At 37.9% G+C, this 18,599-nt stretch overlaps 1 pseudogene; it reads right to left on the reverse strand.

Moving 5' to 3' along the window:
• Nucleotides 1-15,904: 15,904 nt before the first annotated feature.
• LOC126058389 (olfactory receptor 5V1-like) lies at nucleotides 15,905-17,596 on the reverse strand (annotated as a pseudogene).
• Between the last annotated feature and the right edge of the window lie 1,003 nt (nucleotides 17,597-18,599).

Genomic DNA, 18,599 nt, shown 5'->3' on the forward strand with positions numbered 1-18,599 from the left:
GCTGTACATAAAAGAACTTGATATTACAGAAAAGGAAACACCTGAAAAACAAAAAATTCTAAGTAGGAATAAAAGAAAATAAGAGCTTCTAGAGGGAAGAGATGTCAGGTACAAATAAAGGCACACCGGACTGCCATCCAAGTTCTCATCATAGGCATAGAATTCAAGAAGATAATCAAGCAGTGCCATGAAACTTCCTAAAGGGAGGCGCTTTTTTTTAATCCAAAATTGTATACCCAATTAAAATCAAGTACATGGACAAAATACATTTTTTTATGGGATAGTCATAAAGTTCATTTCCTATATATTTTATTAGAGGAAGAAAGAAAATTTCAGGATTGACAGCTAGACAGGAACACCATAAAGAAGTTAGTACAAGTTATGGTAATATTTTGGGGGTATCAGAAAAAATATTGCAAAAATTTTAAAAGGAAATTGAATCCCATCCAAGCAACACAAAAATATTCTAAAGACTTTGAATTAATTTGGTAAATGTTTGTTGTTATTTTCCATTGGCTCGACTGTGACTCACAGTCACCTTATGCATAACAGAGTTGATTGTTTCTTGTGCTGTGCTATCTTCACGACTGCTGGTATTCGTTCAACAGAAAAAAAATAGTTCATTTGTATCTAAAGAAGAACAAAAAGACAAAGTACGAGAAGGAAAGAAAAAGGGGGAAGTAAAAAGGGAGGAAAGCATGAGTGAGAGAGCAATAGGGACTAAGGGAGGGAGTGAGAGAAGAAACAAAGTGAACAAGAAAAGAACAAATTTACAGCCACAATATACCAATACCAAACCCATTGCTGTTAAGTTGACTCTGACTCGTAGAAACCCTGTAGGACAGAATGGATTCCTGGTTTTGCAATGGTTAAGAGCTTGGCTGCTGATTAAAAAGTCAGCAGTTTGACTCCACCAACCACTCCTTGGAAACCTTATACGGCTCTTCTACTCTGTCCTAGAGGGTCTTTTTGTGTAGGAATCAACTCAATGGCAGCAGGGTAGGACAGGATTGAACTGCCTCCCCACAGTGTTTCCAAGGCTGTAGATTTTTATGGAAGCAGACTGCCAAATTTCTCCCATGGAGTGACTGGTGGCTTCGAACCACTGAACTTTTGGTTAGCAGGTCAGCTGCTTAACCACTGTACAACCAGGGCTCCTATATGCCTAATATGAAGGAAACTAAACATTAGTAAGATTTTGTGGAATTAATGGGGTATAAAAAGTGGAATCAATATAACCTTGGCAACTGGATTATATTTTTTTCAAATTCCTCAAGCTCACGATTTAAAATCTAGCACAATCCTTTGCCTTTTTGATCGATATTAATAAAGGTAAGCTAGTGGCTTACTTTAAAAAAAAAGATTAAATAAAACTTTAGATTAAATCATAAAAAATTGATATTTTTTCAAAAGAGAATTTTAGTGTTAACTTGAGCAATATTTGTCTAGATAATATATTGTTGAGAACAAAATTCGGTTACCTATCTTAACTCAATGATCAATACCTCATGTATTAGAGATACTGAAAAGTCCTATGAAGTGAGATCTCTTCAGTATGACCAAAGGAATCTGTGCATGTCTTGGACGGTCTTTCAGGTGAAGAGTATGAAAGTGCAATTCATGCAGGAAGGCCATAAAAATAAAAATAATTTAGTACTCACCACTCCAAGAAAGGAGACCACAGCACCTTGACACAGGGCCATACAGGGTGTTGCATCTGGGAAAAGGTAACAAATAGTTCAAACAAGAGGAGAGGGCTTCTGTATGGCAAGCAGAGTAGGGTCTCAGGATTAGCACACTGAAGACATATTGTCAGTATTGTGGATTGAATTGAGTCCCCCAAAATTATGTGTCATCTTGGCTAGGCCATGATTTCAGTATTGTGTTTTGTCCTCCATTTTATAATCTGATATAATTATCCTAGGTGTTGTAACTCCAAACCTTTATGTTATTAATGAGGTAGGATTAGAGGCAGTAATGTTAATGAGGGAGGACACAATCTACAGAATTAGACTGTATCTTCAGTTAATCTTGTTTGAGGTATAAAAGAGAGAAGCAAGCAGAGAGAGAGAGGGACCTCACTACCACTAAGCAAGAAGAGCCAGGAGCAGAGCAAATACTTTGGACCTGGGGTCCCTGTGGTAAGAAGCTCCTAGACCAGTAGAAGATTGATGACAAAGACCTTGCCCCAGAGCCGAAAGAGAGAGAAAGTCTTCCCTGGAGCTGGTACCCTGAATTCAAACTTCTAGCCTCCTAAACCGTGAGAGAATAAATTTCTGTTCGTGAAAACCATCCATTTGTATTTCTGTTATAACAGCACTAGATAACTAAGACAGTCAGTTTAAAAGTTTCTAGTTTGTTAGCACAGGAAAAAGGAGAAATTTTTATCACAGGTAATCATATAAGACATGGCCAAGAGGGGCAAGGATTAACTATTGCCTTTGAGAGACTGGGTTACAAGATAGTAACCCAGATAGTAATTTTATCATGGGAAACCTAATAGTCATGGCCAGTAGGAAAAGTTAGAGACTACAGCTTCTGAGAGACTGTGTAACAAGCAAGAATGGTCATATCAGACAGTGAGTGAAAGGGCAACTAGGAGAAATTAATGGATGCCAAGGCAGCAAATTATGTAGACTGTAAACTGGTCTTATGGCAATCAACCCTTTGATGGCTGGGCATCATTAGTATGGATGTGAGACACTGGTCGTCTGTGTTGTTAACTGTGAAAGGCATTGGGTTACCCAACTATTTAAGACAGTTGTAGTTTAGTTGGGTCTCCTGTGTGTAGTAGAGATCACAAGACTGCCTGTCAGGTGTAGGAGAGGTTGACCAGGAAAAGGGCCAGTGTATTTCGAAGTCCCTAATGTCCAGAGCCATAAATGATGAGAGTGTTCATGGTGATGTCATCTCCAACAACGAAATCTTGGACTGTGACTAGGTCATCTAAAGCAGTGTCACTGGAGGTGGTGTGAGGGGACACCCAGAAAAAGTATAGCTTTCCCAAGTGGCTATCCACTGGGAATGTGCTGAAGAATTTTAATTGCCTGATCGAAGATGTTTCTACACTGGACCCTGAGGCTGCTAGTGCTTCAGGTCTCTTTTACATTTTTAGGGTCGTCAGGTTTGAAATGGGAAAAGCTGTCTCTGTTTTTTGTCAGCTTCAGCTTGGGGCTTTGATCCACAACTGAGGAATGTTCTGGTCACATTCATAAACCAGTTGGAGTGTTACAGGGCCTCATATATGATGTTTTTTTTGTGCGTATAGAAGTGAGACATATTCCCTTTTAAATATAAGAAGAGGTGGTGAGAAGGTTTTTTTGCTTGTTTTTTATGTTGGTAGGAAGTCTGAGTCAGCCAAAAGGCCTTGAATCAAGACAGATTGAGGTCTGGGGCAAGAAGGGGAGCCATTTAGGAATCTTATGCCTATTTTATAACTCACATAGAAGCTGTTGAGGAGAACATTAGGTCTCTCAGGAAGAGACGAAAGTTCCATTGAATACCTTTTTTAAGATCCCAGCATTGGAAAGTGAAGTGTGCCGGAGTCACTCTCAGTAATGTCTGGAATGTGGAAGGATAGGAGCTTTATATTACAGCTTTAATATATATAATGATACATGTGTGACCTTGATTTATATTTTGACTATCTATGATGCAAGACATACCCAGGGATTTTACCCTGTAAGAAACAACTCCAAGGCTATTTCCTAAGAGTTTGTAAAAAAAAAAAAAAAAAAAAATGTGTAGGTAAGTCCACTTGTCAGCCAGGGCATCCAGTACTAAGATGACTGTCTGATGTCTGGCCAATTGTGCTGACATGTGATTAAGAGATGGAAAGTATCAGAATTCCACCGATATCCATCACTTTTGTGATGTGGACAGTATCAAATGTATAGTTTACAAGCTCTCATTTCTGTTCAATTAATCTGAAGAGGCACACCTGGTAGCCAAGGGCCTGGAGGAAGGGTGACCTTCTCCAACAATATGATACCTAGAAAGTGACTGAGTACAGGAATGCCAACCCCTTCTGCAGGTAGAATATGCCAGAGAGCTCAGGTTTGCCTCCACCCTGTATCAAGGAGGAAACCTCAGTAGCCAGGCCGAACTTGTGGCATGCTGCTTTCTGGGTATAACACATAATGACCAGGTTGGTCACAGGCTCTGTAAAAGCCTCTATTTCCAAGAGAGCACAGTATGCTGTCAGCAATTATGGCACTAATGGTGCATGGCACAGGGCTTAGAAGGGTGGATTCTTCATCAGAAGTCCGCAGGCAATTTATGGCCATCATAGGTGGTCCAGAGACTCCAAGAGTTATGAGATGAGGTTCCTAAAGTTTTACAGTAAAGGAATCTCTGAGGGCACTATGTGGAATGCCTATTGATTTCAGTATGGACAGCTTCTAGAGCCTTTTGTTGAAGGGGCCCCATTCATGGAGGGCTGCTTTGTAAATAGCAGCAGCAGTGAAATTCAGTAAAATTTGTAAATGAGGAATATGTTGCCTTTAGAACCCTAATACACTAAAAGATGTTGGACTTGCATGTTCTTAATTAGTGTATTAAATCTCCTCAAAATTATGCTCTTTGAGAAAGGTGGGTACAGCTTAGATCTTGCCTGTAAAAACTGTGTGTAAAGTAAGGCTGCTGAGGTATCCCATGGTGGTGCAGCAAAGGAGTATTGTGTCCCTTCAGAGGTTATTAACAGGCAAACTGTGGTTGAGAGGCTTTTGGAATAGACACTGAATAGAACATATTAGTCAAATGTATAATAGAGAAATATTTACTGGCTTATGATTGGGTAAAGGCAATAATTTTAATAATAGGTATTGGATATTGGGCCACAGCGTTAAGTCTTCAGTAATCCACCATGAGGTGCCAGTTATCCCTGCCAGGTTTAATAATAAGCATGATGTGAGTTGTTAAATGGAGAAATAGTGGGGATAATTACCCCTTTACTAAAACTGTAATTACAGCCCCAATATTGATTAATTTCATGAAGGTTGCCAGTTGGTATATTTCCGTAGACATAAAAGTTAAGGTAGAACTCATTTAGGAAAGGTGAAAAAAGCAAATCACTACCTTTTTTATCTTTTGCTGTCTAAATTACTTAAAGAATTTTGGGTTTCCAGCTGGGTCAAATTTTAAGCCTCTACTTAAATTTAATAATATATGTGTGTTTATGTGTATATATATATATACACATATATGTATATGTGTATTCATTTATTTATTCATATTTTCTCCCCTTGTATCCACTGAATATACTATGTCACTGAATATACGATGGGGGGGCTTTCGCTCTATTTTGTTTATATTTATAATTTTTTCTTCTGTTTTTAACTGCCATCAAGTAGGCTCTGACTTATAGCAACCTCATGTATATCAGAACAAAACTTGCCAGGTCCAGCGCCTCACTAATGTTGATATATTTGAGCCCATTTTTGAAGTCATCGTGTCAATTCATTTTTGGTGACCTTCTACTTTACAAAGCGTGATGTCCTTTTTTAGCAATTGGCCCCTCCTGATGACCTGTCCAAAGAAAGTGAGACAAAGTCTTGCCAAACACTTATAAGGAGTGTTCTGTTTGTACTTCCTCTAAGATGAATTTGTTCTTCTGGAAGTCTATGGTATACTAAATATTCCTTGCCAACACCACAATATGAATGTGTCAGTTCATTGTCCAGCTTTCCCATGTGTATGGGGCAATTGAAAAGGTCATGGCTTGGCTCAAAGTGACATCTTTGCTTTTTAAAATTTTAAGTAGGTCTTTTGCTGCAGATTTGTCCAGTGAGATACATTGTTTGATTTCTTGACTGCTGCTTCAAAAGGCATTTATTATTGATACAAGTAGAATGAAATCCTTGAAAACTTCAGTTTCTTCGTCTTCTGTCATTAATGTTTATCGGCCCAGTAGTGAAGATTTTCACTTTCTTTATATTCAGGTGTAAACCACACTGAAGGCTGTAATCTTTGACCTTCATCCTTAAGTGCTTTGAGTCATCTTCATTTTAGGCAAGCAAGGTTGTGTCACTCCACATTGTATGTTGTTAATGAATCTCCAGTCCTGGTGCTGCATTCATCTTCATATATTCCAGCTTCTTGGGTTACTTATTCAGCATGCAGGTTAAATGAATTAGGTGAAAGGATACAAACCTGCCACACACCTTTTCCAGTTTTGTAATAAGTAGTATCCCCTTGTTCTGTTCCAAAGACTGCCTCTTGATCTATGTGCAGATTCTGCATGAGCACAGGTAAATTCTCTGCAATTTCCATCCATTGTGATGTTATCTGTAATTTGTTCTGATCTGTGTAGTCAATAACACATAGCTAAACATATTCTGGCATTCTCTGCTTTCAGCCAAGATTCACTTGGCACCAACGATGATATTATCACTCCACATTCTCTTCTTAATCCGTCTTGAAGTTTGGAAGCTTCCTGTCAATGTATGATGCAGCTTTTTTAAACATTATCATCAGTAAAATTTTGCTAGCATATGATAGTAATGATATTGTTTGATAATTGTCACCTTCTTTTTTATTGTCTTTCATTGCAGTTAGCATAAATATGGGTCTCTTCCAATTGGTTGGCCAGGTAGCCATTTTCCAAATTTATTGACATAGACAAATAAGCACTTTCAGAGTAGCAGCCTTTGTTGAAGCATCTCACCTGGTGTTACAGCAATTCCTGAAGCTTTGTTTTTCACCAGTGTACTCAATAAGCTTGACCTCCTTCCTTTACTAAAAGCATTTGTGGATCGTATGGTACCTTCTGGAATGTTTAAAAATCGTCCAATTATTTTGGGTACAATGACTCTGTGTATTCCTTCTATTTCTTTGATGCTTCCTGCGTCATTCAATCTTTTGCCCATAGTAGAATCCTTAAGTATTGCAACCCCAGACTTGAATTACTCTTCAACTCTTCCAGCTTGAGAAATGCTAACCTTGTTCTTTCTTTTTGGTTTTCTAACCCCAGGCCTTTGCACATTTCATTGTTAATATTTTACTTTGTCTTTTCAGGCTGCCATTCGAAATCTTTTGTTCGGCTCTTTTACTTCATCATTTCTTCAGCTCGTTTTAGATACTCTGCACTTAAGAACAAATTTCAGTGTCTCTTCTGACATCTATTTTGTTCTTTTCCTACTGTCCTGTTTTATTTATTTACTTATATAGTTTTGTTGCCCTCTTATATTCCTCATGTATGATTTCATACATGATTTCGTTGATGTCATCCCACAACTCTTCTCTCAGTCATTAGTGTTTAGTACATCAACCCTGTTCTTGATATGGTCTCTAAATTCAGCTGAGATGTATTCAAGATTGCACTTTAACTTCTGTGGATTGTGCTGATTTCCTTCAGCGTCACCTTGAACTTGCCCACGAGCAGCTGACGGTCTGTCCCACAGGCAGCCTCCGGCTTTGTCTTCACTTGTGATTTTTACATTACCCACCGTCTCTTTTCACAGATGCGCTGCATTTGATGTCTGTGTGATCCATCCGGCAAAGCCTCAGGTAGAGTCTTCCACTGCATTGTTAGAAAAAGTGTTTCTGATGAAGGAGTCATTGGCCTTGCAGGATTCTATACTTTCTATCAGCGAGGCCTTACTTTCCCACTACCGATCCTTCTTGTTTGTTTCCAACTTTTGCATTCCAATCACCAGTAGTTATCAATGCCTCAATGTACCTTGACTGCACATTCAATCAATTTTAGGCTACAGAAGCTTGTAAAAATCACCAAATTCTCCATATTTGATATGAATGGTTGGTGTGTATATTTGAATAATAGTCATATTTACTCATCTTCCTTGTAGGCATACAGATATTAACATATCACTGATGGGTGATGTCAGGATAGATCTTAAAATGTTCTTTTTTGAGGATGAATACAATGTTGTTACTCTTCAATTTGTCACTCTCTGCATAGTAGATTGTTAGATTCTAAATGGCCAATACCAGCCCATTTCAGCTCACAAATGCCTAGGATATTAACCTTCAAGCATTCTGTTTTATTTATTTATTTTTTTACAACTTCCAATTTTCCTTGATTCATAATTCCTGCATTTCAAGTTCCGGTTACTAATGGATGTTTGCATCTTTTACTTCTCATTCTGGATTGTGCCACATCAACAATGAAGGTACCAAAAGCTTTACTCTCTCCTTACCATTAATTTTGGCTCTACTTTGGGGAGACATCTCTTCCCCTGTCATATTTTGAGCGCCTTCCAAACTCAGAGGCTCATCTTTGAGCACTATATTGGGCAATATTTTCTCACTATCCATAAAGTTTTCACTAGCTAATTTTTGGAAATAGATTGCCTCCATCCATTGGTCAGTTTGTTGTACTGTTGTTGCTTGTGTATTTCAAATACTAGCAGGGTCACCATGGTGGACATGTTTCAGTGGAGCTTCCAGAATAAAATCTGTTAGGAAAAAGGGTCTGGCATTTTTTTTTTCTTCTTGTTAAGTGCCATTGAGACACTTTTGAGTCATAGCAACACCACACGACAGAGTAGAACTGACCCATAAGTATTCTAGGCTGCATTCTTTCCTGAGCAGATCATCAGGCCTTTCTCCCACAGGGTGGCTGAGTGGGTTTGAATCACAACCTTTCAATTAGTAGCCTAGTGCTTGACTCTTATGCCACCAAAGCTCCTTCAAATTAGAATAGTCAGGGTTAGGGGCCTCTCCCATGGCAATGATTTATAGTTTAAGAACCCTGGGCTTGAGTTGGGTTTGAATTAATTCCTTTGCTGTGCCACAGGAATGCCCTGGTTTTTGTTTGTTTGTTTGTTTCTCTATAACCTTGAGGATTAAGCTTTGTTGTTATAACAGAGCCATAACAAGTAGAGTTGCAGGTTATAAGAGTGAAGATCTGGATTGAATCCGTCATTGATTAGCTTCTGAGTCTTGACTTTTTAAAACATTTTTCCTTTGTTTCGTTGTTGTTGTTATTGTTGTTGTTAAGCCTCCTCCCCCTTTTCCAGAGTGATCATTTTAAGCCCTCCTTTTTTTTCTGGAGCAACCTGTTAGAGCAGGAGGCTCTGCTTTTCATTTCCAAGCCACATTTTCTTTCATGATTAGCGTTTTATTTTTCAAACAACGGTTCCAAAACACCACAGTGAGTAAAGCTGAAAGGTAATAGACAGTTTTATAAAGATAAGTTGTATGCTAGTTAACCTCTAAAACTGAGGCACTTGGCATAATATAATATCTGACATAAGTTATAAATCAAAACTCCATTTTGTTGCAAGCTCCTGCTTCTGTATTCCTGAGAATGTAACCTTGACTTTGTCCCATTCGTGTGCATACGGCCTTGGGCCTCTGGCTGGGTAGAACCAGGGGACACTGACCCCCATCAATCATCTTGTTTAACTGGCCTGGCTTCTGTCCCAAGCCACTCTTAGCAAATAAGAGTGGGGGTTAAGAATGTGGTTTAGCTACTCTTTGTAAATAAGAGTGGTGGTCAAGAATGTGATTGTAGGGGAAGGAGTTTGCTCATGATGTACCAGGAAGATGGTAGTTGAAAATAAAATTGACCGTGTGACCATCACACTCCATTCAGATGTAAAAAGAGCAAATGATTTTAAAATCTTTGTGGTTTTTCCAGTAACTTCTTAGCATATAGACAGTCAGAAGATTTTTACTGTCAGTTCCTCAAAAAGTAATAACCAATCTAAAGTGCTCACATATACCCGTTAAGCCAATCATCTTTCAATTTCCCTAAATCCTCAATCACTAATCTATTGTGTTCTAAGTTATAAACATTTTTGTTCACCCACAATTCTCAGGAGCACTTGCATTAACTTTGCAGGATCATGTGTTTCCCCACTTTGAACTGTCTCAATCCTCCAATAAATCTCTTTGCTTTTATTTTAACAGAGTACACTTCTTATTTTTGACATTTTCTGGTGTCAGATACATGGGATTCAAAGGGATGTTATCTTCTGTGGCCTCAGGAACAGCGTGGTCTTCAGGGTCCTGGTACAATGGAGCCTCTTGTGATCTCTGTTCTCCCCAGATTTTGGGGAGTTGCCCCAGGTAAAAAGTCTCTTGAATAGAGCTACTCTTCCGTGTTTCAATGATCTTCTAGAGTAACTGAGGCCTTTCTTGCATACTTTCATTTTCAGTTCACACTGAATATTTTGATGAGTTCATTGCCAAATAGAGTTTTTTGAGGCTGTTAACATTATACTCCTAGGCCTAATAAGCTGCAAAAACAAAGGGTACAGGACAACCACTTAACAGCCAGTAGGGCAAAAAAAAAAAAAAAAATCACTATGCACTAGACAATTAAAGACTCCTGTGACAGGACAAGCTGGATGTGAGACAGGCCAGAACACTGGGCCTCCTGATGGACTCAAGCAAACACTCACAAAAGAAAGGTCCACATTTGTCTAAGCAGAACCCACTCCCAACCCTGCAACAAAATCCCTGATAGGACTCTAGTAGACTCTGGGAGAATCAAAGATTCAACCCATTAAGTTTGAATTCGTTTTCTTAACAGCCATTCAGGCTTGAGTGCACATTTAGATTTTGACAGCATGTGCAGTTTACCGTTTTTGTGAGATAGGGAATGCTGGCTCTAAAGACTCGGCAGGGCCACCTTCAGGCACCTCAGCTGCTTATATGCACAAACATTTTGGCCAAAGCACTCGCCTGTTTTTAAGTGCTGGCACGCCTTTAAAAAGACAGTCTAGAGGATCATTGGCCATTATGCGGCTCTTTTGAACTAAATAAACAAATTTTCCTGCACAATAAATTAGAAAATAAACTCTCCTGGATCATGAGGCTGCAATGAGATGCCTGTTTTAATTGGTAACTACAGGCCTCCAAAAGACATCAAGTCAGTAAAATTGCTTCTCTGCAAGGTACCGTTTCCAAATTAAGGAAACTAAGGAATTGCAATGTCAAAATTCATCTCTTACTCCCTCTGTGCCATTGTCAGCTGCTACTCCTTTGCATCCATCTTTGCTTTCTTATTCCACTGATAACACCTGATCTGATCTCCCTTTCTTTACAACAAAATTCAGCCAATAAACCTGTCTGAATTGTCTTTTAAAATCTGTTCTAATACAGACACCAAACAACTTTCCTGTATTACTTTTCTCCTTTGTACACACTCCAAATTGCAAAAAATTGTGATAGAGTTTCTTCTCTGATGATTCAGAAGGAATGAAACCAAAGTTTCACCCTCTTCTTAACATTCTTGATAAATGAGCTTGGATTTCCTCCTATCAGAATGTTAGTTTGGGATTTGTATTTAAAAACACTATAAGTTGAATATACTGGAAGTAATTTTAAATTTCAGTGATTTCTTTAGTAAAAATAGTTTTCCATCTGCTCCGTCTTTTTCCTTCTACTTCGAATAAATGAGTTTCTGTTTGTGTTGTCTTTACTTTCCTCTTTTGAGGGACTATTGTTTGATAGTGAGGTTTTCAGAGGGTCTGAGATCTCTCCATCTGAGGCTCTGGCAAGTAAACAAATTTTATCTAGAACCTGTTTTTCCACTGACTTATGTTGATGTTACCAAAATTCGCTATATGCATTTCGGGAAAATAGGTTCCCCATATGTGTGTCTTGTTTGGTATTGTATAAGCCTGGTTTTTGAGCTGGAGTCATAGACAAGTGAATTTTTGTGAGTTTTGTTTTTTTTTTTCTGAGAGCTTGCATCTTGTCTAGAACATTTGTATCTAGGTTTCTGTCTTGTACTAGGTTAAAGGCCATGGCTGATGTTTTTCATGGGGTTGTCTAAAATTTCGGTTCTTTTCTTTTCAAAGAAAGCCTGCTTCTTACATCCACCTTAGTATTTGGACTTTTAGTAGCTACTTTGAGAAATTTTTTATGAACTGGTCTATTTGAAATATACACACACACAAAAAGAAGGAATTTTTCTTATTTTAAAAAGAGACAAATTACTGTACATTGCTTCTCTAAAGGACCTTATAAAGCATGCAAAAAAGGGGTTGTGAAAACAGAATATTTTCCTACCTCTGGATGGTATTATTAAAAACTAGATTATAATATTCCTTTAGAAAATGTTATTTGTTCAGTTTAGTGATAAATAAGCACTTATATAAATCTAGTATTCTGAATATTTCCATGAATTAATGAAAATAAATTTGTTTTTACAGCGATTTTTATGTCCTGTAGTATATATATATGTCTTAAAAGCAAAACATTCCTAAGTAACTTAAGCTAGGTATTACATGAAATGTGTTTTATTTAAGAAAAAAGATAATTCTGTCTTAAAATAAAATTAGTAGTTCTAGAATGAGAAAAGGGAGGCATAAGACAAGACTAGAGGGAAAAATGGATATCCAAGAATTAATGCACTCATTTACAAAATTACTAAACAGTTTGAGTATTTACTGGGTAAAATAAAAGTCTATGATACAGAAAAGGTAAAACTGTTTACAAAGAGAATAGTGAAGAATAGTAAATGGGAAAGAATGTGTTTATATTTTGTCTTTCAAAATAACTAGGTCAACTTAAACATATATAAATTAACTGAGATGGCCGATTCTTGTCTCTGATCATAGATAAAAGTTTGGGAGGGTGAGACAGGATCAAGTGTCCTCATTCCCTGTCTTTGAGGTCATGAAGCACCAGGAAAGCTTTTAAAGGATTCCTCCCAACTAGGAGAAGACTTTTCAAGACAAAATAAAATAGGAAAGATGTTGTCCTAATGCAATTATCAGAATTGGGTGGCTCACCATCAAAATGACTGTAAACAGGTTCTCTCTATTGTAGATGAATTCTTCAAAGCCAAAAATAAAAATCATAAAGAGACCTACCTAAAATGAAATGGTAAAGGTTTGAGTGAAAATATAGCCCATTTAAACAAGTTTATTTCAACAGTAATTATGTTTTGAGGTATAGAGGCTTAAAATAATTTTCAAGATCTTTAGGTAACTTACTGATATTAAATTGAGCTAGTGTTCAAGTTGATATAATTTTGCTTTTTATACCATAGAGAAAGATACATAAATTTGCATCTGCTGATGTGTCTTCATTATTGCCACTTAGGGGGTTGTACTATATGAGATATGCAACAAAAGACAAAGTTTAAAAAATTCATTAAAAAGGGAATTTATTTGATATGGTCAAAGATTTTATCTGTCTATCTACAAGTTTGATGAATTAATTTACGAGAATATTTTTTTATTGTGCTTTAGTGAAAGTTACAGTTCAAGTCAGTTTCTCATACAAAACTTATACACACATCATTATGTGACCCTAGTAGCTGTCCCTAAAATGTGACAACACACTCCTTCTCTCCACTCTGTATTTCCCATGTCCATTCAGCCAGCCTCTGTCCCCCTCTGCCTTCTCATCTTGTCTCCAGACAGGAGCTGCCCACATAGTCTCATGTGTCTACTTGAGCTAAGAAGCACACTCCTCACCATTATCATTATATGTATATATAATAGCCCAGCCTAATCTTTGTCTGAATAGTTGGCTTTTATTTTTGGGCTAACAGAGATTCTGGGGGCCATGACCTCTGGGGTCCCACCAGTCTCAGTCAAACCATTGTGTCTGGTCTTTTTACTAAAATTTGGGGTCTACATCCCACTTTTTTCCTGCTCCATCAGAGATTCTCTGTTGTGTTCCCTGTCAGGGCAGTCATTGGTGGTAGCCAGGCACTATCTAGTTCTTCTGGTCTCAGGCTGATGAAGTCTCTGGTTTATGTGGTTCTTTCTTTCTCTTGAATTCATATTTTCCTTGCGTCTTTGGAGTTCTTCATTCTCCTTTGCTCCCGATGGGTTGAGGCTAATTGATGCATCTTAGATGGCCACTTGCTAGCTTTTAAAGACCCCAGATACCACTCACCAATATGGGATGCAGAACATTTTCTTAACAAACTTTGGTATGCCAGTTGACCTAGGTGTCCCCTGAAACCACAGTCTCCAGACCCGTGCCCCTGCTACTCTGTCCCTTGAAGTGTTTTATCATATTTAGGAAACTTCTTAGCTTTTGGTTTAGTCCAGTTGGGCTGACTACCCCTGTATTGTGTGTTGCCTTTCTCCTATCTAATTAGTGAGCACACCTCTCCCTTCCTCCTTCCCCACCCTCGTAACCATCAAAGAATGTTTTCTTCTGTGGATAAACCTTTTCTTGAGTTCTTATAATAGTCGTCTCATACAATATTTGTTCTTTTGAGACAGACTAATTTTGCCCAGCATAATGTCTTCCAGATTCCTCCATATTATGAAATGTTTAAAATATCCATTGTTGTTCTTTATTGTTGCATAGTATTCCATTGTGTGAAAATACCATAAATTGTTTATCCATTCATTTGTTGATGGGGTCTTTGGTTGTTTCCATCTTTTTGCTATTGTAAACAGTGCTGCAATGAACATGGATGTGCATATATCCATTCATGTGAAGGTTCTTATCTCTCTAGGATGTATTCCGAGGAGTGTGATTGCTGGATCTTATGGTAGTTCTATTTCTAGCTTTTTAAGGAAGCATCAAATGTTGTAGAAAATACAAAATGGGACATTGCTGAATTTTGGGAAATGGACTTTATTGAAAATATGACATGTGAACGCACTTACAGTCCCTACATCACGAAACAAAGGCACATAACATAAGGCTATTACATATTAAAATTTTGAAAAATGACTTAAAGATCAATGACAGTCCAGAGATTGGAAGAACAGGATATCATTGAATAATACAAGAAATTTAATTAGTGATGTGATCGCTTAGTCATAAAGGAAGGAAAAAATGTAGTTAATAGAAATCCAAAGATAACATTGAAAGCCAGAGTGTAACAGAGAATCAGAAATGAAGAGAGTCCCACATATTGCCTGTGATAACAGAACATACTCGAATGTGATGCCTATACTGGGGACTATTTTTTGAGAAGTAAGTGGAGTGAAAAGAATTGGGGAAAAGATTGATAAAAATATACATTATTTCATAGTTAACATGGTATATCACATAAACAGTAGCCAGAGAGAGAATATTCCTATTCCTACAGGTAACAGGAAGAGGCTGAAGTGCGAATGGAGAGTGATCCACAGTCAGAAACCGTAGCTCTTTATTCACACAAAATGGGAGTGCTTAGCTCTAAGTGACTTTACTCTGAGTAGCTTAAAAAAAAAATTGATAAAAGTAAGAAAAATATAAGGTAGCTGATGAGAAGATTGGTGGGTACATGTGTGTGTGTCAGAAGATGATATTTGTAGTTTTAAACATGTTAAGATGGTAGTAATATAATAACCAAATTAGATATCTATTTTTAGAAATACTGAAAAGTAAGCCCTTCCCTGGAATGGAAAGGGGAACTGAAAATGGATGTGGTCACAGGAAAGTGAGAAAGCACAGAAATATAAAGTGGAAACCAAAGTTGAAGAAGAAGAGAAAAATGATCAAGCTAAGGAGTCATATCAGGATAAATGTTTAGGTAAATAAGGTAATAAAGTGAAAGGAAGCTGAATTAGAAAGTTAGATACAGGTACAGTTACAGAAATAAAAAATTAATGCATGTATATATACATACACACACATAGGTGATATACGATGTATGTGATATGGATATTTTGGGTAAAAGTATAGCTATGTGTATGGATATGGATATGGGTATAGAATGTGACCATAGATTCAAATTTACTTAAGATACACACAGTTTATACCTCTTACATCACTGCAATTATTAACAGTTCCCTAATTTTTTTTAAAAAAGTCTATTTTTATGATAAATTTTATATTCCCTGTGGATAGTGATATAGTTGTATAGATAGGCATAAATGTAGATATATGTATGTGTGTGTGCTTATAAATTTCTGTATATATGTAGCCATGTCCTGTCTATCCCCAGCACAACAATAGAAAATTATTCTTTCTATGAATTCTTCCAATCCTTCCTATAAATTCAGTCTAAGTGGGTAACATTGTCTTAAAATCATGTTTGTCCTAAATAGATCTTATGACATAAAATCTTTCTGAGAGCTCCTTTCAACTCAGTGTTTCTCAGCCTGTAGATAATGGGGCTTAACACTGGAGTAATGACCCCACATAGCATTGAGATGAACCTGTCTCCAGCTGGGAAGTTGTAACTGGAAGAGGGGTGGATGTACGTAAATATCATTGTATCATAGAAAAGTCAAACAACAAGGAGGCAGGAAGCACAAGTGGAGAAGGCCTTGTGCTTGCCTTCCATTGACTGTATTTTAAAGGTGGTGGATAAGATGTAGATATAAGACATACCAGTGATCAGGAAGGTGCTCATGACCAAGACATCTCCTACCACTAAGAGAAATATTTCTGCCACATAAGTGGAAGAGCAGGACAGTGCCATCATAAGAAAGATGTCACAATAATATTGGTTGACCCAATCGGACTTACAGAAAGACAGGCAGAACATGAACACTGTGTGCAGAAGGGAATTCAGAAAATCTGCTGCCCAAGCCACAGCCATGGAGTGGAACAGCACCCATTTTTCATGATGAGGGTGTAACAAATGGAGAAACATATGACCACATAATGGTCATAAGCCATGACAGTGAGAAGGAAGACTTCAGTACCTGCCAGGGCTCCAAGGAAAAGAGATGCAAAACACACCCAACAAAAGAAAAGCTTTGCTTCTCATTCAAGAGGTTCTTGAGCATTTTGGCAATAGTAGCTGATGGGTACAAAATGCCTAAGAGGGACAAATTTGCCAAACAAAATTATACATGGGTGTGTACAGCTTTTTCTCAGTCCCAATGGCAAGGAGAATGGCCACATTTATCACCAAGATGAAATGTTTTGTGGCAGCAAAGACGACAAAGAGATGGTAGTGCACCTCCAAGAGGTCAGAGAGCACAATATATGGAATTTATTTGAGTGTTGATTATTCAAAAATTGTGTTAATGGAAATCACATAAGCCCACACTTCTACCCCATTTCCCTAACTCGCTCATCACATTATTTTCTAGTCCCAGTTACCTCCTGAACAATATAGTTTCTTCAGAGTGATTTGAATGCCCTTGTTTCTCAGACTATAGACTAAAGGATTAAGAGGGGGTGTGAGCACTGTGTAGAGAAGAGATAAAATCTTGTTCAGATTGAGTGTTTTTCCTGATGCTGGTGTCTTGTACACCACAGCCATGGTGCCGTAAAACAAAAACAAGACGACCAAGTGGGAAAAGCAGGTGGAAAAGGCTCTGTATCTCCCTGTAGAAGAAGAAATCTTTAAAATGGAGGACAGAATACAATCATAAGATAACAAGGTTCAAAGGAAAGGAGACAAGGATAGAAATGATGAAACAAAGGCCACCCTCTCCACCACTGTAGTGTCTGTGCAGGAGAGCTTCACCAGTGGGAAGAAGTCACAGAAGAAATCATCAATGATGTGGGGACCACAGAAGGTTAACATGGCAAGCAAAATTAGTACAGCTCCCACAAACAGAAAACGACCAATCCATGATCCAACTGTCAGTTCGACACAAGTTCTGCTGTCCATAGGCACTGAGTATCTCAGGGGCCAACAGATGGCCAAGTAGCAATCATAGGACATGACGGCCAGAAGGAAACACTCTGCAGTGAGCAGAGCCCCAACAGCATAGAGTTGCACCACACAGGCAGTAAAGGAGATAGTGACACCACCAGCCATGACCTCCCTCAGCAGCTGAGGGGCAATGCTGCTTGTGTATCCAACATCCACACAGGATAAGTGGCACAGGAAGAAATACATTGGAGTATGTAAGTGTGGACTTTTCTGGACGGCGAGAATCAGCAGCAGGTTACCACACAGTGTGACAACATAAAGGCTTAGGAACAAAGGGAAGAGGGCAGTCCCAACTTCTTTGCAGTCCCCAAATCCCAGCAAGATCGCAAAAGTGATAGTGGAGATATTTCCTCTCTGTTGTCTTCCAACTGAGGACAAAGATAAAAAATGTAATATTGCTGGGTGAAGTAATTTAAAATGACATATGTCCAAAAGAACCTGTTTTTGCATAAACAGGACTACACTCTTATTTTCTAGTAAGCCCAAATATGTTATTCTTCTCTAAAAAAAAAACTTTTCTTTTCTCTAAACTGGCATCCTAGATCGTAGTATTATAATACTACTAGGTCAGTTTGGGGGAAGGGCTATAAAAAATGAGTGTGAATAAGCTTTGGTAATTTAACTTTTAATTCTGCTTATCAGTGAACCTGTTGTACCTCTTTCATACTCTGTTCACAGCTTTACTGTAGTGATGCACAAATATATTTCTCTTTCATTCCTCTTCCTGAAATGGTGCAAATGCAAACAAAATAGCTAGAATGAGGACAATGCTAGTGGAAACAATGATAGGATCAGGTCCAGAGCCTGTCCTGACAAAATTATAAAGCGAGAATATTTTACTTGGGCTTTCTCATTCCCTTGACTTATTTACTTTCCTTCCTTACGCCTTAACATCACACTGGGACTCTAGGAAAAATCTTCTTATTCACAGTTGGAATTCTCAGTCTCAACAAAGTTGTGCATTTGCAAGGGTTCAAAATGTTGCACGTACCCAGGACTTTATCTGAGAAGAAATTTGCTTTTCAGTAGACTTTCAAATATAGTAGACTTTTCTATTTGAATCTAAGAGAGTGGATATCATCCTTTAAATTTGAGCACAATGATGATG

Source organism: Elephas maximus, chromosome 14 (genome assembly GCF_024166365.1).
Source record: "Elephas maximus indicus isolate mEleMax1 chromosome 14, mEleMax1 primary haplotype, whole genome shotgun sequence".
Classification (NCBI taxonomy): Eukaryota; Metazoa; Chordata; class Mammalia; order Proboscidea; family Elephantidae; genus Elephas; species Elephas maximus.